This window comes from Nelumbo lutea, chromosome 1 (assembly GCF_056320005.1).
Source record: "Nelumbo lutea isolate HS-2025 chromosome 1, American lotus-T2T, whole genome shotgun sequence".
In the NCBI taxonomy this organism is placed as follows: domain Eukaryota; kingdom Viridiplantae; phylum Streptophyta; class Magnoliopsida; order Proteales; family Nelumbonaceae; genus Nelumbo; species Nelumbo lutea.
The window spans coordinates 173,865,973-173,890,086 of NC_142684.1; the positions used below are offsets into that span (position 1 = coordinate 173,865,973).

At 40.6% G+C, this 24,114-nt stretch overlaps 1 protein-coding gene and 1 non-coding gene across 2 annotated transcripts in view; one reads left to right on the forward strand and one right to left on the reverse strand.

The window, feature by feature from the left end:
• LOC148879279 (glycoside hydrolase family 2 protein) overlaps positions 1-24,114 on the forward strand; it is a 73,493-nt gene that overhangs the window by 31,809 nt on the left and 17,570 nt on the right. The gene's annotated exons all lie outside the window — the stretch shown is intronic.
• Positions 16,519-16,706, reverse strand: LOC148879280 (U2 spliceosomal RNA). The gene has a single exon (XR_016106019.1). It is a non-coding gene; the product is annotated as a U2 spliceosomal RNA (small nuclear RNA).

Sequence of the window (24,114 nt, forward strand, 5' to 3'; positions counted from 1 at the left end):
AGGGAATGTTTGTCATTAGCCGAGAATTTGGAAAACAGTCAGTGAAAAGCTGTATGTGTGTTTTAAAATCCAAAATTCGTGTAGGCAGTCTATTAATCAAATAAGTGGCTGTTAAAACGAATTCTCCCCAAAGATACTTAGGAACATTAGTTTGAAAACTTAGGGCTCTAGCAATTTCAAGGAGATGTTTGCTTTTCTTTTCATCCACCCCATTTTGTTGAGGTGTATTATTACACGAACTTTGGTGTACAATTCTTTTCTCAGCAAAAAAATTCCCTAACACATTGTTAAAAAAATTCCTTTTCCATTATCATTTCGAAAAATTTTAATCTGAGTCTGAAATTGTGTTTGAACCATGTTATAGAAAGTTTTAAACACAGTTTCAGCATCTGATTTCTCTTTTAAAAGGAAAACCTAAGTGACCCTAGTATGATCATCAATAAAAGTAATGAACCAACGCTTTCCAGAAAGAGTTGTTACTCTAGAAGGACCCAAAACATCACTGTGAATCATGGTAAATGGTTTTGATTTTTATATGGTTGGGACGGAAAAACAGCACGATGATGTTTTTCTAATTCACAAGATTCACACTTGAAAACTGAATGATTTTTATTCATGAATAACTTGGGAAACCGATAATGCCATAACAAAACTTCACTATCACTAGAAACCGAGATAGAACTGAAACAAGTCTGTCGGTCTTGCCTTCCAAAGGTTGATCTTTTATTAAAGAGGTAGAGGCCACCATCCAGTTTAGCACCCCCAATCATCTTCCCCAAGGTTAAATCCCGAAATTCACAACAAGAAGACCAAAAATTAACCCGACAATTATGATCAAGGGTTAGTTTGCTGATAGATAAGAGATTGTATGATAGGTTAAGAACATGTAGAACATCTTTAAGATTTAGAGAAGGAGAAATAGACACAATTCCTTTCCCAACAACAGTAGCAAAGGAACCATCTGCATTTTTAACCTTTTGATTCCTTGCACATGGTGTATATGAAGAGAAGAATTGTGAAGTGCCGGTCATATGATTAGTGGCACCTGAATCTAATATCCAAGAGCCATTAGATTTGGTACAAGCAATGGCTGCAGTGAAAAAATTACCTGACTGGGCTAGAAAGCAGGATGGGTTAGAGTTTCTTAACGATTGGGATTGAAACATTTTATATAAGTGCTCTATTTGTTCTTTTGTGAAAGGAAGAGACTGAGGATGATTGCTGCCCTGGATTCGAATTGCTTACTTGAACCGCACGAACATCTCTCCCTGACTTGTTGTCACTGTCTGATTTTTTCTTCCAACCTGCTGGTTTCCCGTGCAGCTTCCAGTAGGTTTCCTGAGTATGCCATGGCTTTTTACAATGATCACACCTCGGGCCACAAGAGCGGACCCTTCATTCTCAGTTTTTGTTTCATTAACATTCTTCAACATCACTTGCCGCCGTTCTTCTTCTCTACGCACTTCTGGAAAAACTTCTCTTATAGTAGGCAAGGGCTTTCGCCCTAAGATATGTCCCCGAACTTCATCGAGTTCTTTATTCAAACCAGCCAAGAAGACAAAGACCCGACCTCTTTCTATCTTCTTTTTGTACCGAGCACTGCCACTCGGACTTTCCCATTTGTCTTCTTCAAATAAATCCAGCTCCTGCCAAACAACCATCATCTCATTATAATAAGCAGTTACGTCACGCTTACCTTGCTGCATCTTCCATATTCGGCTATTCAGTTCGAACAGTTGTGAATGATTGTCCATATCTGAATAGGTTTCCCTAACAGCTTGCCACACATCACGAGCAGTTGGCAGGAACATGAATGGTTTTCCAACCACAGGATCCATAGATTTGATCAGCTAGGGGGTAACCATAGAATTTTCTGAACGCCACTGCCTGTACTTTGGATCATCAGTGGCTGGCGGTTTTACTTCGCCATTCAAATAGCCGAGTTTCCCTTTGCCGTCGATCACCCACTGCACGGACTAAGACCACTCAAGATAATTCTTTCCATTCAATTTGTGAATGGTAATCTGAATAGAATTCTCAGAGAGAGAGATGGCCGCTAACTAAATACCTCCCTCCAAAGATGTCACACCACTGGTAGCATCCGAAGAGGCTGAACTAGAGCCAACCATGGCGGCCTTAAAATTCATGACCGGACCCTAAAGCTCTGATACCATGTGGAAAAATAAATAGGAAGAGAAGAAGAAATGAAGAGGGAGAGAAAAAGAAATATTTTTGTATTGATAATGTGTTGATAAAACATGTTGACCCAAATAGTAGTGATAAGGCTGAGTTGAAGAAAGAAACTAAAGTCACAATAGGGAAATAGACCTCACAAAGAACATGGCTAGCTCAAACCAACATATGCAATTGCATACCTTAGATCTTTTCATCATACCCCCTGCTCTCAAGCAAGCTCCTAATATAACTTGATGCTTTCAGCTGCTTCAGCATGTTAGAGAATCTGTTAGAGGGTTTACAGATCTTTGGACCAACCTAAATGAGATGTTCATGATGTTTCTAACAGAAAGATAATACATCCAAGGACATATTAAGTATCTCTGGTTTTTCTTCTGTGACTTAACTTCATATGGTGTTAACAGTAGGGCGTACAAGTTCTTTTTGAAAGTAAAAATAAAACATGTTTAAAAACAAAAGAAGTTACAAAGAATGGTGATGCAATTACCAATAGAGATAACAGCCCCACTAAAATCAACCCTACTGCAGGCACCCACATACTACCAATTGCCAAAACAAACTCAGACCCTTCATCCACCCTACCCTTACCACAATACCCCACCCTTGGCATAAACAGATAATACACAAATAACCTACCTAAATCCCAAAAGTTCAAGAACCCCAAATTACCCCAAAAGGAAATCCCCACAATCGAGAAGCACCAATCCATATCCAAACCACATGTACATAGCAGCCTCACTTCATATCTTTAGTTTCTTGAGTGAAGTCTTCTTTACTTCTTTTGAATGACCTTTTGGATTTTTTCACCACCTTGTTACTTAGGCCTACACCAAACAGGACCCCTTTTACCCTGATGAATACCTTCAAAATCTGACTCTGATGCTGATTCTTTTGACTTTAAAAATGCCTAACTGCATTAGGACCTTTGTTCACTTCCTTCATCCTCCCAGAACCAACCTCTTCCCTCTTTGACACCGAATCCTTCTTTACCTTCTCTTCCCCCTCCTTCACATTATCTCCGTCAACTCCCTCTGAGACTGCCATTTCACTGGATTGTCAAAAATAAGATCATGCACTGGATTATTCATTTTCTCTATCCCTACTATATTCCTCCTTTTTATTATGAGTAACTGAAAGAGATTTTATTAGTCTGAAATGACCAGTAAAGTATTACAGACAGCCCTTGGGTAGAGGAGCGATTACTACCCTTCCCTGTTGATAAAAAGAAACAGACCAAGAAACATATTAGAAGCAAGCCCAATACATCTGGTTTAAAGAGATTCCTTGTTTAGCCAAAGTATTAGCCAATCCATTTGCATGCCCAAGGACCTAGCTGAACCTTATGTTGCTGTTCTGTAGCAAATATTTGATCTGTCTTGAATCATTTCTAAAACCCCACACTGCATTCTCATATTCTCTTCCACCACAAAAATGATTCCCTTGCAGATTCTTTCCCACCTACAAAATATTAGCCTAAAATTTTACTTATTTCCACTTCCATATTTGTTACTTTTTCAATATCATTCATCTTCTCAACTGGGTGAATCTCATCAATGTAAACCTCCTCCCGACTGTATACCCCACCCCTAACTCTGACTCAAGACTCCTTGGCCTCCTCGGTTCTACTCTCCTTAAGGGGATGTGTTCTGTATTTTTTCCACTTATATGCTCTAACATCATCCCATTATGAACTGTGCTGATTATAAAAAAAGTTTGTCAGTCTTTACTACTACAGGCACTTAATCATAGTTTGGGTAAGAATAGGAAAGTTTATGGAGAGAAATTTAAGTACTTATGATGTTGTGAATGGTTATGAATAGTATCTATTGGATCTTTTCTTCAATCAATTTATTTATTTCTCTTTGCATTTTATGCCCTACAATGATTTCTAAAATGCTACCATGTTTTGTGATTCCCCCCTCTCCATTTTCTGGGTATTGTTGTAGGCAGTAATAGATCCTAGTCCAATCAATGGTTACTATGGATAAATGGCTGCACAGGGCAATGACAAAAATTCCAATACTCTAGCTACTTCTTGTCAACTAACATAAAATAGAATAACAAATCAAGAAGAAAATAAGAAGAGAAATGGAGAAAACTCCAAAATTTAACATGGTTCGGCTCGGTGGCTTACATCCATGAGAAGAGAGGGAATAATACCCACTATGAGAACACGAGATACATGGCTGACTTCTCTACAGACTCACAACAAAATATCCACTCTCACTTAACCCTAATCCCACACAAGCAATGGCTTAAATAAGCAAAAGGCCAAATTGTGCTAGAATTTCACACAAGGCCCTCCTCCTCCCATAAATGCATACAAGTCCCCAAAAGTAATCAGCATTACAAATATATACCTGTAACCTCCAAAAACCCAAATACAATATATCTCTCGACACCCTCCTTCAAACTAAAGGTGGGGAAACCAATTTGAGTTTGCAAGAAGGATATTGAAGCATTAGTCTAGCCATCCAAAGAAAGGTGATGCTAGCCATCCAAAGGATTTCTGACCCATTAGTCTAGTGACTAGTGTTTACAAGATAATTGCTAAAGTCCTATCATTGAGGATCAAAGTAATTCTCCCTTCCCTCATCAGTCAGTATCAATGAGCTTTTGTTCAAGGGAGACAAATAGTTAATCAAATTCTAATAGCCAATGAATGTGTAGAGGAGATGAAGAGATCTAGGAGGGAAGGTTTTGTGTGCAAATTGGACTTAGAAAAGGCCTACGATATGGTGCATTGGGGTTTTTTGAAATAAGTTTTGCATCAACGGGGGTTTGGGGAGAGATGGTGCAATTGGATGCTTGGGTGTGTACGATCTTGTCATTTTTCTATCCTTGTTAATGGAGTGGTAAAAGACTTCTTCCCAGCTTGCAGAGGGTTAAGGCAAGGTGATCCCCTATTATCCTTCCTTTTTACTTTAGTGGTAGATGTCTTCAGTAGACTTCTCTCTAAGGCAGACAGAGAAGATGAATTTAGGGGTTGGAGAGTGGGTAGAGACAATGTCCCACTTACTCTTCTCCAATTTGCAGATGATATCATTATTTTTTGTGAAGGAGGACACATTTGGAAAGTTGGGAGATTGAAAAATCTAATCAAGAAGTTTGAAAAAGTGTCAAATTTGAATATCAATTTGGACAAGAGTTGCATAGAAGGGATTAATATGGAGGGGATGGTCCTACATAGGATAGCAGATTGCTTAGAATGTCATATCACCCCATGGACTCTGACCTACCTAGGGCTTCCCCTAGGTGCAAACCCGAAGGAAAGTAGGTTTTGGAACCCAGTTATAGAAAGATGTAAAAAGAGATTGGCTGCTTGGAAGAGAAGTTACATCTCTTTGGGAGGTAGGATCATTCTGATAAAATCTACTCTGGCTAACCTACCCATCTACTTGAAGGGATGAGAGATCCATCATATGGATAGCCGAACCCTGCAGGTAGGTAGGACGAAATTTCAAAAATTTCTCTCTCTCCCATGTGGGAATCACATTCCCTGTTTTAGAAAATCTGCATTTTCAAGGATCAATCCTGAACCAAGAACCAGATCAGATCTGAAACCAAAAGGTAGGAGAGGGATATACCTGATACAGAGTAGCAGTAACTCCCAATGAAGGTGTTCACGCCCAAAGAAATCTCCAAATATTGCTCCCACTGAAGATGACACAGTGTAGGGTGGAGCAGAATCAACAGTGTTCTTCCCAAGAATCGAACCCTTCAGCAAGAATTCAATGGAGGCTGTGAGCACGACTTCAGATCAGCCTTTCTCCAAAGACTGATATCAAGAACTATTCTTGATCACTCCTACAAGAATGGAGATCGAACTAGCAATTGGCGGCAACTGGAGGAGAACACAGGGAGAAGATGGCGCAGTCACACTGTTGTTGTCTTCTCTCTATGTGATCTAAGATCTGATGTTTGAGGCTTTGAGAGGTTCTGAATGGTTCGCCCCCTCCTCCTTTTATAGACTCAAAGAGATCAGCTCCTAATCCCATTAGGAGTTTCCTGATTCAAATCCTTATTTGAATATGGACTCTCTTTAAGTGATAAGGATAGATGATCTTATCTACAGATTAGATCAGCTCTCCTAATCTCATTAGGAGGTTTCCAGATCCAAATCTCTATTTGGATCTAGACTCTTTGAGTGGATAGGGATAACTCCCTATCCTATCCACTGATCCAAATCCCAGATCCGCCCTTGCTTTAACTAATCAAATTAGACCAGTTCGAAATGGGCTTTAGGCCCAATAAGTCCGTGTGCTCAGTAACCTTCCAAACTGTTGCCCAGTTGGGCTTCTTTGTATGGTGTGGGACCCAAACATTGATCTACACATCAGCCACATGGGTTTAGTCCAGCCTTTTGTTACAAGGCCTGGCCGAATACCCTGTTATGGACAGTGAACCCCTGAGCCCATCACCGTGGGCTCTTAATGGGCCCAACACTTACACTAAGTGGTCATTGGGCCAAGCCACCTTATAAAAACCCAGGGACTGTGGGCAGATGCAAGATTAGCCCATCAAGTATTACCCTCAATGGTCTTACACTTAACATCTCAGCCCATAATGATCAAACACTGCTCGACAAGAGAGGACCTCTCGCTCGGCTGCAAGGAACAGTGTTGCACTCACCCACTTAGATGAATTCTTAGATTGTCCCAACATACCCAGGTTTTGACCCCCTCTAAGGATCTCACTGATTGGCATATCAAAGACAGCTCAATCCGACACCTAGTGCAGTATCATAATCGAGTCTAGGGGTCAGGTGTAACATTCCAGTTTTGCCCATCAATTTCCAAGGTCCAGGGCAATAGTTCAGGGTTTCAAGTAAACCTACACTGCATGTACCTCGGGTCTCACCCTAGCAGCTGAGACAGGCTACCCTAACCAACTTGGCGGCACATCAATGTCGGCCTTGGCAGGATAAATCTCCCCAGACTTATCCAACGGCTGTGAACATTCTAAACTAACATGAGTATCATATGTGCCCAGTTTAAGGGTATTACACAGAAACATACCACAATAACATGAATCAAATATGTACTTTATTCATTTACAATAAATATCATAATGTACATCATTCTGATTGGAGCTAAGGGCACACTGTCTAAAACTACTTTCTCTTTGTCTTTAGGATAATACCAAGAGAAGAAAAGAAATTAGAAAAAATTATGAGGGATTTCCTTTGGGAGATGAGAGAGACTAGAAAGGATCACTCAATAAAATGGGAGGTTGTGTGTAAAAGAAAGGAAGAAGGTGGTTTAGGTCTAGGGAATGTAAGGAAGAAGAATACAAGTCAGTTAGGGAAATGGTTATGGAGATGGCCTCTTGAGAGAGAAAATTTGTGTGTTGAAGTAGTAGCAAGTATACATGGTAGATTGGGGAATGGTTGGGACGCTGGTGTATCGCGTAGGGGTACCTTGGCAGCACCTTGGAAAGCAATTCATAGCCTCCTCCCTTAGTTTCTCAAGTACATCAGGTATGATGTTGGCTCAGGGAATTTAATTCGATTCTGGGAAGACACTTGGTTTGGTGACCAGCCTTTGTGTATTGCGTAGGGGTACCTTGGCAACACCTTGGAAAGAAATTCATAGCCTCCTCCCTTAGTTTCTCAGGTACATCAGGTATGATGTTGGCTCAGGGAATTTAATTCGATTATGGGAAGACACTTGGTTTGGTGACCAGCCTTTGTGTATTGCGTAGGGGTACCTTGGCAGCACCTTGGAAAGCAATTCATAGCCTCCTCCCTTAGTTTCTCAGGTACATCAGGTATGATGTTGGCTCAGGGAATTTAATTCGATTATGGGAAGACACTTGGTTTGGTGACCGGTCTTTAAAGGAGGTTTTTCCTTCTTTGTATTCTATTTCGTTGTATAAAAATAAGGTCATTTCAAATTTTTTGGTTCTTCCTTCTTTGCCTTTGAGTCTTAATTGGGATCTCGAATTTCGTAGGGGTTTGAGGGATGAGGAAGCAACTTGTCTGTCAGAGCTTCTCCTTCTCCTTTATAGTGTTTGCTTAGAGCTTTCTTGTCTAGATAGAAGAATTTGGTTCCCTAGCTCTAAAGGTTCCTTTTCTTGTGCCTCCTTTTTTAAAGCTCTTTGTCAGTCCTCTTCCTCTTTGTCCTTTCCTTGGAAAGAAGTGTGGTTTCCGTTGATTCCCCCTAAAATTCAGGCCTTTTGTTGGGAAGTGGCTCTTGGGAAAACTAACACACTGCATTATTTGCAAAAGAAGAGGCCTTTGCTGTGTTTTCCCCAAATTGGTGCGCTCTATGCAAATCTGACGGTGAATCTTGTTACCATTTACTAATTTTCTATTCATTTGCTATAGATATACGGGATTGGTTTTTCTCTTTGTTTGGGTGCAGGTGGAATATGCCAAAGGAGATAAAAATGCTGTTTGACCCATCTACCTTTGTGTTACCAAAGAAGAGGGGAAGAGTAATATGGAGGTACACTAGAGCAGCAATGGTTTGGACCTTGTGTGAAGAAAGAAATGCCAGAATTTTCCAAGAGAAAGAAAGGAGCAAGCAACAAATTGTGGAGTGTGTAATGACTAGGGTTATACACTGGCTACAAACAGTGGAACTATTAAAAAATTTCACATTTGATGATATTTGGAGGAATTGGCCATTAGTGGCTTCTAGCTCAATGCAGAAGGTTAAGGCAAGGCTGGTTTGGGCTCCTCCCATTGTAGGATTTTTGAAACTAAACTTCGATGGGAGTAGTCAAGGCAACCCAGGCCCAACTAGAATAGGAGGGGTCATCAAAGACAAGGAAGGAAAATTAAGAGCACTCTTCTTAGGACCAGTGGGGAATGGAGACTCCTTAAAGGCAAAATTGTATGCAGCCCTACAAGGTGTACAGATTGCAAGAGAGTTAGGATTGGAAATTTTGGTGATAGAAGGGGACTCCAAGGTGGTGGTGGGTTGGCTAGAAAACCCAGATTCAGTGGTATGGGCTTATAGAAATGAATTGAAGAAATTCAAATGGTTAACTCGGCAGATGGAGGTAACTATACAATGGGTGGGGAGGGAGGCAAATGCTTTTTCTGATTCACTAGCTAAACAAGGGGTAACTAGGGAACAGTTGTACTGGGCCCAATTGTAAATTTGTGATGTTTCTGTATCAATGAGTGAGGCTGCACCTCGCGCCTCATTTTGGGATGCTTGTAACAAATTATTTATCATTTTCTTCTAATGAAATCAATTGAATTTTATCTATAAAAAAAAGAAGGATATTGAAGCAACCTCCATGAAAATAGGTGTATTGTTGAAGCAACAACCATGAAACTTGAGATGTTGAAGGGGCCTCTTAGAAACTAAAGTTGGATGTTAGAAAGCTGAATGAACTCGTGTCAAAAAGCCAAAGTAGAGCCAAGTCATGATCTAGTAATCGCTAAACTTAAGCTAATCAACGGAAAGCCAACACATATCATGCCAAAGAATTAAATTTATCATCAAAAGGCCAATCACAATCTCTAAATTGAAGAACCAACCATGTCAAACAACTAGATCATCATTAATGCCAACAAAATTACCAAAATAGAGTTGGCTAGCGGAAAGCCAACTATGCTGAACTCCATAAACCAGAGCAAACATCCATAGTTGATCAACAGAAAGCCAACTATGAACTCTGTGAATAAATCCTAGTTGTTTCTAGGTCAAAGTAGAGAAGAAGAAAGAAGAAAGAAAAGAGAAAGAAGGAGAGGAGAAGAGTGTTCGGCCAGACTAGAAGAGAGGATGTACAAAAGTACCTCTCCTAGCCGACCCACTTAACTTTTATTCATGAAAAACTTGAGTTACAAGAAAGACAATTTTGTCCCTCATAGAAGATGGGACACATAACTTAAACTCAGATACAATAGACATTTCACTTTCAATAAGATACACCAGAATGACCAAAATACCCTTGACTCGAGCATTCTAACACTCCCCATCAAGTTGGAGAGTATATATCATATAGTCCCAGCTTGTTACAAATGTAATCTATTCTTCCCCGAGACAATCCTTTTGTGAAGATATCTGCCCACTGATTTCTTGAGCTCACATGAGATGTAGTTATTACCCCACTTATCACTTTCTCTCTCACAAAGTGACAATCCACCTCAATATGTTTAGTTCTTTCATGGAAGATAGGATTGGATGAGATGTGAACAACAGCTTGGTTATCACAATATAGTTTCATGGGTTTGTCAATTGAGAAACCCATCCCCTGTAGTAGGTTCTTCAGCCATACTAGTTCACATGTGGTATGGGCCATAGCCCTGTACTCTGCTTCCGCACTACTTCTTGCCACCACTGTTTGCTTCTTGCTCTTCCAAGTTACAAGATTGCCACCCAAGAAGGTACAATACCCTGTGTTTGGCCTCCTGTCTGATATAGAGCCAGCCCAATCAGCATCTGTGTACCCTACTATCTCAAGAGGTCCTCCTTTTTGGTATAACAAACCATGACCTGGAGCACCCTTTAGGTACCTAACAATTCTCAGAACAACTTCCCAGTGAGGAACCCGGGGATGTTGCATAAACTGACTCACCACACTCACAGCAAACGATATATCTGGTCGGGTAATGGTCAGGTAGTTCAACTTTCCCACCATCCTTCTGTACCTTCCAGGATCATCAAACTCTTGACCTGCATCCACACTTAACTTGGCATTGAGTTCCATAGGAGTCTCTGCTGGTTTAGCACCCAACAACCCTGTTTCTTCAAGTAGATCAAGAACATATTTCCTCTGACATAGGTTGATCCCCTGTTTTGACCTAGCAACTTCTATTCCTAAGAAATACTTTAGCTTCCCCAGATCTTTCGTATTGAAGTGGTCCTGTAAGAATTTTTTCAGCCTGTCAATTCCATTGTTGTCACTTCCAGTTATGACAATATCATCCACATACACGACTAGCAAGATGTTTCCATCTTCCGAGTTATAGCTAAACACAAAATGATCAACCTAACACTGTTTCTTCCCAAAGACCTTCACCACTTCACTGAACCTGCCGAACCATGCACGAGGAGATTGTTTCAGTCCATAGATTGCCTTTTTGAGCCTGCACACCTTACTAGCCTCCCCCTGAGCAACAAACCCTGGTGGTTGCTCCATATACACCTCCTCAACAAGATCACCATGTAGGAAGGCATTTTTGATGTCAAGTTGTAGGAGAGGCCAATCATACATAGTAGCCAATGAGATCAACACCCGAACTGAACCAATTTTAGCCACAGGAGAGAATGTCTCCATATAGTCCACACCATATAACTGAGAATAGCCCTTGACCACTAACCGTGCCTTCAATCGTTCCACACTACCATCAGGAAGATGTTTCACTGTATAGACTCATTTACACCCAACAGTGTGCTTACCAGGAGGAAGGGTGGTGAGTTCCCATGTATGATTATGTTGTAGAGCAGAGAGTTCTTCTTCCATGGCTTGCCACCACCCTGGAGAGACAAGGGCTTCATGTACAGTCTTGGGAATGGGAACCGATGAGAGTAATGATATAAACTTGCAATGAGAAGTGGAAAGGTGAGCAGTGGAAACATAGTCTGAAATAGGATGAGAAGTACAAGTACGTTTACCTTTCCGCAAAGCAATAGGGAGATGAAGATCTGAGGGAGAAGGGGCAGTAGCAGGATTTGTCGATGGGTGCTGAAGTGGAGGAGCCGAAGCACTTCTGCGAGTATACACTTGAGTAATTGGCGGCCTCTCTATAGTAACTGGCATATGATGTGCATCTGCAGTAGGAGTGGGAACTACGGGAAGGGGGTCCACAACTGGAACAGGAAGAGGAACCACAGAGGGAGAAGAAGAGACCCCGGCATTGGAGAAAAAGGGAATTGATTCAAAGAAGGTGATATCAGGGCACACAAACGATTTATGAAACTTAGGGTTATAACACTTGTACCCTTTTTGAGTCCTTGAGTAGCCAAGAAAAATACACTTTGTAGCCCGAGCATCTAGCTTGTCTACTCCAGGCCCCAAGTGCTGAACAAAGCAAACACAGCCAAAGACTCTTGGGGTGAGAGGAATGGGAGACAAAGTGGGGAACAACACGGAGAAAGGGGATTGACTTCCAAGGATTGACATGGGCATTCGATTTATCAAAAAACAGGATGTAAGAACAGCATCACTCCAAAAATGCTTTGGGACATGCATATTGATCATCAAGGACCGAGCAGTTTCAAGAAGATGTCTATTTTTCTGTTCAGCTACACCGTTTTGTTGTGGGGTGTAGGCACAAGAAGTTTGATGAATTATTCCATGATGTTCTAGGTATTGCTGAAATGATGAGGAGATGTATTCTTTGGCATTATCGGAGCGAAGTATTTTCATATGAACACCAAACTGAGTGCGTATTTCAGCATGAAATTTCTGAAAAATAGAGAAAAATTCACTACGGTCTTTCATAAGATAGATCCATGTCATTCTTGAAAAGTCATCAACAAAGATTACAAAATACTTAAACCCATTGTATGACACCAATTTAACTGGAGCCCATACATCAGAATGAACTAAAACAAAAGGACTTGAGACATGACTATCAATTCTTGAACTAAATGAGACTCGATGATGTTTTTCCAACTGACATGACTCACAATCTAATGATGAAAGATGACTCAAGGAAGGAACTAGCAGCTTCAAAGCCTTGAGAGAGGGATGACCAAGTCTGTAGTGCCATTGGAGAGGAGTAAGAGACGACTGAAAAGCCACTGGAGGGCCACCACCATCAAGGTAATACAAACCACCGGCTTCATGCCCTCCACCAATCTTCGTCCCCGTCTTGAGATCCTGAAACACACAAGAAGAAGGATAGAAGGTTACAGAACAATTAAGGGACTTGGTTAATCTACTAACAGACATAAGGTTAAAAGGGAACTTAGGAACATATAAAACAGATGCTAAAGACAATGAGGAGAGATCAACATCACCAACACCACAAATAGGAGATATAGAACCATTAGCAAGTGTAACTGTCCGAAATGTGGAGGTGCGAAAAAGGGAAGAAAATACATCAGGAGTCCTAGACATATGGTCCGAGGCGCCAGAATCAATGATCCAGGGTGAAGCTTTGGAAGCTAAACAAGTCATACCTGAATGGGCAAGTGTAGCTGTGTTCTGCTGAGTTGTTTGAAGGAACTTCTCATATATTGCCCGTGGTACACTCACCATTTCTTGCCTGGAAGCACAAGTGGGTGTGGAGGGGGTTGGTGCAGTTTGCTGGCTTTCAGTTTTGTGCTACTACTATTAGATGTAACATGGTTAGCCCAAGTGTTGGGTGGACCACGCAAATCATAGTAGAAATTAACTGTGTGCCTCTCTAAGCCACAATGTGTACATTTTCTCTGAGCATTACCCCTTCCTTTTCCGCGGCCTCCCCCTGACTCACGGCCTCCAGTCCGGCCACTGGCCCGGTTAAACATGTGCCCACCACGGTTGCTTGGAGGGCCACTGCTGCCACCACCACTTCTACTTCCACAACCACTCCCTTTAGTCACTACCAAACCAGATCTATCAGAGAAGGAAGAATGTTCCATTGGCTCAATGGATGTCCTCTTAAGACGGGCAAAAACTTCTTCAAGTGAGGGGAGAGCTGATCCCCCCAATATCTGTGCTCTGACAGGCTCATACTCAGCCTTCAAGCCCACAAGAAACCTAGTCACATCAAGCTGTTCACGTTGCTGTTGTTGGATCTGGACATCTGATGTGAGAGGGTGATACACATTTAACTCATTGCAGATGTTTCTCAAACTTGCATAATACTCTTCTAAGCTTTGACTTCCTTGCTTCAAATTGAAGTACTCTTGGTATAACTGATATACCCTACTTGTATTGTCTTGTCCAGAGTACAACTTTTTAGCATGATCCCAGATCTCTTTGGCTGTATCTAGGAACATGAAGTTCACACTAATCTTTGGTTCCATGCTGTTCCTAAGCCATGTCATTATCTGTGCATCATCTTGTTCCCAATCACTGAACCCAGAAAGGTTTCTCCTCCCTCACATGTTTTACTTTCCTCTTGGCCTTCAAGAACACCGCCACAGATTTTGCCCATGGTACATAGTTCTCACCATTCAACTTGATGGATGTCATTTGAACACTTAGATAGTCTTCGGAGAGCATGATGCCTGTTTTGTTGTCATTCCCTACTACAGTTGAAGCCATCTCAATTATGTCTCCTCTGAATATACACCACAATCTCACACTTGTCACAAGACTTATCTCACTTACAATACCACCAACCCACTTTCTTCAACTGCACATTACACACTACACTCTAAAGCTGAAATCATTCAGTCAACACATCAAACACTTGGACTGCACACTATAGGACCATTTACCACCACCACACCACTACTGAAATTACTCAGTCATTTCATCGAACACTTGTTTTGCAAACTGTAGAACTGATTACACACAAGGTCTAGGGGTTCACTTTTAAGCATTTAAAAACATAGATATGTCAGCCACCACAACACAATCAACACCACACCACTGCTGTCGTGGACATCAGCAGTCTACCACTCTTCGTTCAGCACCACAACAACTAACTTTCGAAGCACACACAAAAAAAAATCAGCATTCACAGTCCATTTTTGAACACACGACAGCAGTGTCCATACCTATATAAGACCAGCTTTCTTCGTACACTGAATAGAGGGTCTAGTATACCACTTCAACGACCACCACAGCACCGGCCAAAGGCATTTTCACCTCCAGGCCCTCAAAACGACAACTCCTTTTCAGCCCTTTATCGAGTCTTCAATCAGATCAGTTGTAGGATGATGAAACCTACTGTGAAGCTGGCGGCGAACCCAGGAAGAAGACAACAGCAAGAAAACGAACACCAGACCTTAATGCTCTGATACCATGTGAATAAATCCTAGTTGTTTCTAGGTCAAAGTAGAGAAGAAGAACGAAGAAAGAAAAGAGAAAGAAGAAGGAGAGGAGAAGAGTGTTTGGCCAGTCTAGAAGAGAGGATGTACAAAAGTACCTCTCCTAGCCGACCCACCTAACTTTTATTCATGAAAAACTTGAGTTACAAGAAAGACAATTTTGTCACTCGTAGAAGATGGGACACATAACTTAAACTCAGATACAATAGACATTTCACTTTCAATAAGATACACCAGAATGACCAAAATACCCCTGACTCGAGCATTCTAACAAACTCCATAAACCAAATTGAGGAATCGGAGTTGGCCAGTTGGAAAGCCAACTTGATAAGTAAATCAAAACCCCATGTCACTGAAGGAGATCAAAACTCCAAGGATTTCTTCAACAATAGCTCAAAACTGATGAGCATAATAAAGGATCATTGTTGAAACATTTCGTCAAACATCTTCCATGCAAAACATGTACGAGGTAAACAAACCAGATATTGACTGATGATGATAGATCCATCATTCACCAAAATAGTCCAAATAGTAAACCAAGACACAAACAAGATCAGATCAGAACCGATCATAACAATGGAGAACCATTGTAGAAATTTGCACCATCGAGACATTTTCTCGAACACCAAATAGTCACCTTGAGCTCTAGTATCACATGTTGATATTGATAATCATAAATAGACCAGAGAAGTTGTAGAGCTTCTATAATACTTCTTCAAAAAATTAGATCTAGTACAACAAACACCAATGCAATTACTAGGGATTAATTGGATTCTCAATTCCAAGTAGTTGATGCTAAGGCTGCATTTGGAGACGATGCAAATATGTAAGAGTGTAAAACGATTCATATAAATTGCAAAGTTGGGTTAGTTTTGCACTGACAAATTTACCTTCTTCCCAAACAAACTTTTAACTGTAATGGATGCAAACATGAATTTCAATAAAGCATATGCTTTTTTTTATCAAAAGCCCACTTGAATGCAAATTTACTTCTTTTTTTATTGATGTACTTTTACATCTTATTATCAATGTAAATATGCATTGGTCTGCCATTTGTCAATGCATAAATGTAATGTTGCCAAACACAGGAAAAAAGTGAACCAGAGTATAAATTTACCCTGAACTGGGATTTACACTCCATTTGCATCGTTTCCAAACACAGCCTAAAGTTCAAATCATGAAAAAATTTGCATAATGAATTTTTCTCAAAGAGATAATTTGATTATAATCCGTATGTGATGAAGTCATGAAGGCTTGATGAGTTGTGAAGAGAAATGACATGAAAATATTGGTTTGCTGGTTTTGGTAGCAAGAATATTATAATTGCATTGGAAACTTACAAGGAGGAAAAATTGTGGTCCAATAAGTTCCAAGTACATTATAATCTGGAAGAAAAGTTTAATAATTAATGTAGGAAGCTTATTTTTTGGGTAGGGAAGCGGCAAACCTGTGTGGTAATTCAATGCATGGGCAATATATGAGAGTCCAATAGTAAGCTATTGTGGTGGACCCTTCCCCAAGAGAAATTAATTTAATATCATTATCAGTCCACATATCAGATATTAAACTCATAAGAACGAATACTACATTTGATCTTAGCCAAAAGGCCAAGAAAGGTATTTTTTTATGTTGGAAGCTATTCTTGTTCATTGCCAAGAGAAAGGCTATAAGGCACTTGTTGCGAAATATAGAGGGAGAAAAGAAGAAGATTTTCTTTATTGATAATTCAAAAAATATTGAGCATACACCTTAAATAAGAAAAGATAGGAAAGACAAACCCCTAGAATTTCTCTCAATCAGGGATTGACTAAATCTTTCCCTTAATCCTAAGATCTGACTTTCCTAAATTTATTCAAATCTAATCTTTCCTAAATTTATTCAAATCTCAAATCATATCTTTCTTAATTTGCCGCAAATCCTGTCTTTCTTAATTTGCCGATACTCCCCCTCAAGTTGGTGCAAAGATATCTATCATGCCCAACTTGCTAACTTGAAGTTCAAACGGTTGTCTCAACAAGCCCTTAGTTAAAATATCTGCAACTTGCTGTGTGGTTGGTACAAATGGAGTGCAGATTATTCCTTCTTCAAGCTCCTCCTTTATAAAGTGTTTGCCAATCTCAACATGTTTAGTCCTGTCATGTAGAACTGGATTATGAGCAATGCTGATAGCTGCCTTGTTATCACAATACAGTTTCATAGGAAAGCTCATTGGTATCTTGAGATCTGCTAGCACCCTCTTTAGCCAAAGAACCTCACACACTCCTTGAGCCATTGATCTGAATTCAGCCTTAGCACTACTTCTAGCAACTACACTTTGCTTCTTGTTTCTCCAAGTAACTAAATTTCCCCAAAGAAATGTGCAGTACCTCGAAGTTGACCTTCTATCAGTGATCGAGCCTGCCCAGTTCGCATCTGTATACACCTCAACCCCTCTCTTCTCATTTTTCTTGAAGAAGAGTCCTTTTCTTGGTGTGCCTTTTAGGTACTTAAGAATTCGATACACAACGATGTTCTTCGTACGGGGAGTGCATAAATTGACTTACCATGCTCACGACGAAGGCAATATCAGGACGTGTATGTGACAAGTAAATCAATCTTCCTACCAACCTTTGGTATCTTCCTGTATCTACTGAAACCCCATCTTTAACTTCTCCAAGTTTAGTATTAACTTCTATCGAAGTGTTTGAAGGTTTGCATCCACTCATTCCAGTTTCTTTCAAGAGATCTAAAATATATTTTCGTTGTGAAACCACAATGCCCTTCTTTGATCTTGCTACTTCCATTCCAAGAAAGTACCTTAGCTGGTCTAAGTCTTTAATTTCAAATTCCTTGGCTAGGCTCTGCTTTAGTCTGCTCATCTCTAGTTAAGATTATGTCATCAACATAGACAATCAGAATCGAAACCTTGTCTTTGTTGGATCTTTTTGTGAAAAGAGTATGATCAGATTGTCTTTGACTATATCCTTGACTTTTAACGAACCTTGTGAATCTTTCAAACCAGGCTCTGGGAGATTGTTTAAGTCCATATAGAGATTTTTTTAGCTTGCATACCTTAGTTCCAAACTTCTCAGTGAAACCAGGTGGAGGCTCCATATATACTTCTTCTTCCAAGTCTCCATTCAAAAAGGCATTCTTCACATTTGTAGAGAAGATGGGCCGAATGGCCCATAGGCTATTACTGTATATTATCTTTATGTTCTTCTCTGTAATGGGCCTTATTCTGGGCCCATACTCTTTTATGTTCCTCTTTTGTAATTTATTCTGGGCCCATACTCTTTTATGTTCCTCTTTTGTAATTTCTTGTCCAACTAAGCACCTCTCTTGTAATTACTAAAAGATTAACCTAATAAAAGTGTATTAGAGAGTTAGAGGGAGGTTAAGTTCAAACTCCTCATCCTCTAACTCTTCTTGCCACAGCTCTCTCTTCTTCTCTAATCCTCTCTTGCTAGTTTTCTTTGTTTCAAACACAGCCCCTACTTCTAGGACTGTTTTTCAACTTGGTATCAGAGCAGGCCATTGCTTGGCGTGCCCCTCATGTGGTTCTAGCTCAGCCAACTACATGAGGAGGTTCTAGGGCTGAGAGTTTACAGTCATCCGCCTGATTCTTGGAGGTCATTGAAGGGTTCCCAAGCTTCTACACACTTGGAGAAGGGTTCGGTGACCAGGAAGAATCAGAGAACAAGTTGCTTTGCTTGATTTAAAATCAGAGAAAAGGGTTTTCGAAGTCATCCTAGAGGACAAGTGTTTGGCCTGGTTTACTGTTCAAACCAGAGACTCTCTTGCTGTAAGTCTTTGCTCAGTTGTTTCTGGGTTATTTTTTCACTGTTCTGGACTGTTAAAAGGTCCGAAGTTTCCTTGGAAATAGTACAGCTATTCGGCTATCCTCTAGTCTGATTTAATCCAGAGATTTATGGGTTGTTTTTTATTTCTTTTCTGGACTGTCAAGTAGCCGAAATACCTCTGGAATCACTACTGCTGAGACTACTTCATTCGGCCACTGTTGCTGGACTGCTCCTACTCAGAAATTTTTGGGTTGCTTTGGAGGTCCTATTCGACTGATTATTGGGTTGGGAAGTTGCTGAGACTGTTTTAAAACTAAGTGATACTAGTCTCATCTTCATTCCAGCCCCTTCTTGAAGGCTGAAACAGTAAACAGTGCCCTATACTTTGAAGGCTGAAATAGTAAACAGTGGGCTGTTAAGTATTGCACACTGAGTGTTCGACAAAAGGTCACTCAAGGACTGTGGTCTTTTGTCTTCCTCTTGGGGACATCGGCTGTTAGAATCTGAAATACCTTGTGTTTGGAAGTTGCTGGGTGTCTTTTTTTTGAAGGCTGAAACAGTAAAGAAAGAACTACCACCGAACTCTGCATGATGGATTTCTCAAACTTTGAAAACAAGAATACTGCTGAATATGGGCAGATTTTGGGAACCCCAACCGATTCTATGCTGGCTGTAACTACAGTCAAGCTTGATGGGACCAATTACTTAGCTTGGTCACAATCAGTGAAAATCCATATTTGTAGCAAAGGAAAATGGGGTTTTATTTCTAGGAGCAAGAAAGCTCCTACAGAGGATGATCCATCTTATGAGAGATGGGTACAAGAAAACTACACTGTGATTGGGTGGCTTGTGAACTCAATGCAGCCACAGATCAGTCAACATTATCTGTGGATGAATTCGGTTAAAGAGATCTGGGATAGTGTTGTAGAGACTTATTCCCAGAAGTTGAATGTTGCTAGAGCTTACAAACTGAGAAGTGATGTGAAGAATCTAAGACAGGGGGAGAAGTCACTTGCAGCATACTTCTCAATCTTAAAATCTATATGGCAAGAGATTGATTTGATAGAGATTGTGACTTGGGATACCCCTAAGGATGCTGAAACATACATGAAATTGGTTGAACGGAATAGGGTGTTTGAGTTCTTGACGGGGCTGAATTCTGAATATGATATTACAAAGCAAAACATCTTGTCCAAGGAAGATGTTTCATTGTCACAAGCATATACTCTGGTCAACAGTGAAGAAAGTAGAAGGCAAGTGCAGGTTCAAGGAGTTGGTATTAATGATCATTTTGCAAATATGATAATTAAACCCAAAGGAGTTACAGAAGCTCACAGTGGCACAGGAAGGAAGGAAGTGGTGTGTGAATATTGTAAGAAGCCAAAACATTCAAAGGACAAGTGCTAGAAATTGCATCCCAATCTTGTACCTATCAGATTCCAGAAGAAGAATGATAGTAGAAAGACGGGAAGTGCACATGCAGCCACAGGCACAGATACAAAGGTTGAATCTACCAATGCACAGTTGGCAGCCATGAAAGCTGAATATGAGAAGTTTGGAAAGATGATCAGTCAGCTTGAAGGTGCATCTTCATCATCCATCCCTTCTGGAAGTTCAGCCACCATTGCATTTGCTACTCAGGTATAAGGGCTTCCGCTAACCATGCATCCACCTCAGGTAAACACAAAACCCCTTGGATCATAGACTCAGGTGCTTCTGATCACATGACCAACCTTTCCACTTTATTTGTTTCATATGATTTACTTCCTGGCCGTGACAAAATCACCTTAGCTGATGGTTCTCTTGCCCCTATTTCCGGCAAGGGAACTGTCAAGGCTACAGACTCCTTACTCTTATCTTCCACTCTTCATGTGCCTAAATTAAATACCAATTTGTTATCTGTAAGTAGCCTGACCAAATCATTGAATTGTTGTGTAACTTTTTTCCCTTCTCACTGTGTGTTTCAGGACCTGAAGTCTCAAAAGGTGATTGGGAGTGGCCATGAAGCGAATGGAATATACTTGCTCGACACCCCTGGCCAATGCTTTGATCATCCCAAGAATGTTGCTTTTGGTTCTACTTTTTCAGAGTCTGTTAGTCAAATTATGTTGAGTCATTGTCGGTTGGGTCATTTACCTTTTTCTGCTTTAAGCCATTTGTTTCCAAAACTGTTTAAGGGAGTCAGTGTGTCTAGTCTCAATTGTGAGTCCTGTCAGTTGTCAAAGCATTGTAGAAAAAATTACCCTGTGAGCAATAACAGGTCCTCTTTTCTTTTTCATATTGTGCACTCTGATGTGTGGTGGCCATACCATTTATCCTCTATGGGGGGTTACAGATATTTTATCTTGTTTATTGATAACTTCTCTAGATTCACCTGGATATACATAATGAAATCCTGGGATGAAGTCCCAAGACTTGTGAGGCAATTTCATGAGCTTGTTCTAACTCAATTTGGTACCAGAATTAAGGTTTTCAGATCTGACAATGCAAAAGAGTATTTTGAGAAGAGTTTATCCTTGTATCTTTCAGACATGGGGGTTATTAATCAAAGCTCCTGTGTTAGAACCCCTGAACAAAATGGAGTTGCTGAGAGGAAAAATAAACATATTGTTGAAGTTGCAAGGAGCCTTTTGTTTGCCTCACATGTTCCCACAAGATTTTGGGGTGATGCTGTACTTACTGCTGCCTATCTCATAAACCGTATGCCATCCAGGGTACTAGGGTTTAAATCCCCCTTCAGTCTTCTTCATCCAGACAAGGATCTCTTCCCAATTCCTCTTTGTGTGTTTGGCTATACTTGCTATGTTCACATTCCAAGTGTGCAAAGACACAAGTTTGAACCGAAAGCCCACAAATGTATCTTCCTTTGTTACTCCCCCACAGAAAAGGGTTATTGCTGTTTTGATCCAAAGACTGGCACCCAACATGTCTCTATGGATGTTACCTTTAATGAACTTTCTCCTTTTTATGGTTCCTCTCAGGATGGACATTGTCCACAGGGGGAGAGTCTGTCACAAGTTTTTGCTCTTCCTCTTCCTGTCCCAGTTGAGTCTCTTGACAAACCTGTATCCTCACCAAATGAGTCAAAGGAGGATCAATCACTTCATACCTCTTGTCCTACGGACCCTATTTCTTTACCCCCTCGCCCTATCCATAATCCCAAAGTGTATCAAAGGCAGAGATCCAAGAATGAGCAAGTGGTTTCCTTTACAACAGATAAAGCTCATACATTCCCAATCACAGATGAGATAACATGTACTGCTTCAATTCCTTTGGAATCATCTTTTCCAGACCTTGATGTCCCCATTGCTGTTAGGAAAGGGAAGCGGAAATGTACTGCACACTGCATTTCCAAACACCTTTCTTATGACCTGCTTTCTCCTTCATACTTTGCCTATCTCTCTTCTGTTGCTTCTAACCCCATTCCTAGGTCTGTCTCAGAAGCTCTTGGGATTCCAAAATGGAGAGATGCCATGGAAACCGAAATGGATGCTCTACATGCAAATGGTACTTGGGAGGTGGTGGATTTGCCTGAAGGGAAGGATCCGGTTGGGTGCAAGTGAGTTTTCACCATTAAATACAGGGCTGATGGAACTATTGAGAGGTACAAGGCTAGGCTTGTTGCAAAAGGCTATACACAGACATATGGGATTGAATACCTGGAGACTTTTGCCCCTATTGCCAAGATGACATCTGTGAGGGTTCTTTTATCTCTGGCAGCTCACTTTGATTGGCCTCTCTATCAGTTGGATGTAAAGAATGCATTTTTGAATGGTGACTTACATGAGGAAGTCTACATGTGTCTTCCCCCAGGGATGCAAGGAAAGGTATGCAAATTGAAGAAATCTCTTTATGGTCTTAAACAATCTCCTAGAGCCTGGTTTGAGAGATTTAGAGCTGCACTTGTTAAATTCGGCTATGTTCAGACACAGTCGAATCATACTCTATTTGTGAAGAAAAGTAGATCTTTGGCAGTGTATCTCATTGTGTATGTTGATGACATTATAGTGACTGGTGATGATGCCTCAGGCATTCTGGCTCTTAAGTTTTTCCTCTGTACAGAATTTGAGATTAAGGATCTGGGGGAGTTGAGATACTTCCTTGGCATAGAAGTTGCCAGATCCAAGGATGGGATCCTTATTTCCCAAAGGAAATATGTTCTTGATTTATTGTCTGAAACTGGAAAACTGGGTGTAAGACTAGCTGCAACTCCCATTGATATGAGTCACAAACTTTCAGCTACAGATGGAACTCTGTTGGAAGACAATGGGGTTTTTCAGAGACTTATTGGGAAGCTTTTGTACCTGTGTATGACTAGACCAAATATTGCGTATGCTGTCAGTTGCATTAGCCAATTCATGCATGCTCCTAGAGATACTCATATGGCAGCAGCAGAACGGATTTTGTGCTATCTGAAAGGCTCTCCAGGGAAAGGAATCCTATTTACCAAGCATGACCACTTGAAACTTGAAGCCTATACTGATGCTGATTGGGCTGGAAATATGGATGACAAAAGATCTATTTAAGGATATTGCAGTCTGGTGGCTGGTAATGTTGTCTCTTGGAGGAGTAAGAAACAATCTGTTGTGGCCAGATCTTCTGCGGAAGCAGAGTATAGGGCCATGGCACATGGGGTCTTGGAATTGTTGTGGCTAAGGTCCTTAATGGAAGAACTTGGGATTGATCATGACAGACCCATGATGTTGTACTGTGATAATCTGGCTGCCATCAACATTGCTCACAACCCGGTACAACATGATCGAACCAAACATATTGAAGTTGATAGACATTTTATTTGAGAAAGAGTCTCCTCTGGAGAAGTGTGCCTTCCATTCGTTACCTCTGAAGGACAATTGGCAGACTTTCTCACCAAAGGCATCTCCAAGGCAAGACTTCATTGTGACACTGGCAAGCTGGGCATGATTGACATCTATGCTCAGCTTGAGGGGGAGTATAGAGAAGATGGGCCGAATGGCCCATAGGCTGTTACTGTATATTATCTTTATGTTCTTTTCTGTAATGGGCCTTATTCTGTGCCTATACTCTTTTATGTTCCTCTTTTGTAATTTCTTGTCCAACTAAGGACCCCTCTTGTAATTACTAAAAGATTAACCTAATAAAAGTGTATTAGAGAGTTAGAGGGAGGTTAAGTTCAAACTCATCCTCTAACTCTTCTTGCCGCAACTCTCTCTTATTCTCTAATCCTCTCTTGCTAGTTTTCTTTGTTTCAAACATAGTCCCTACTT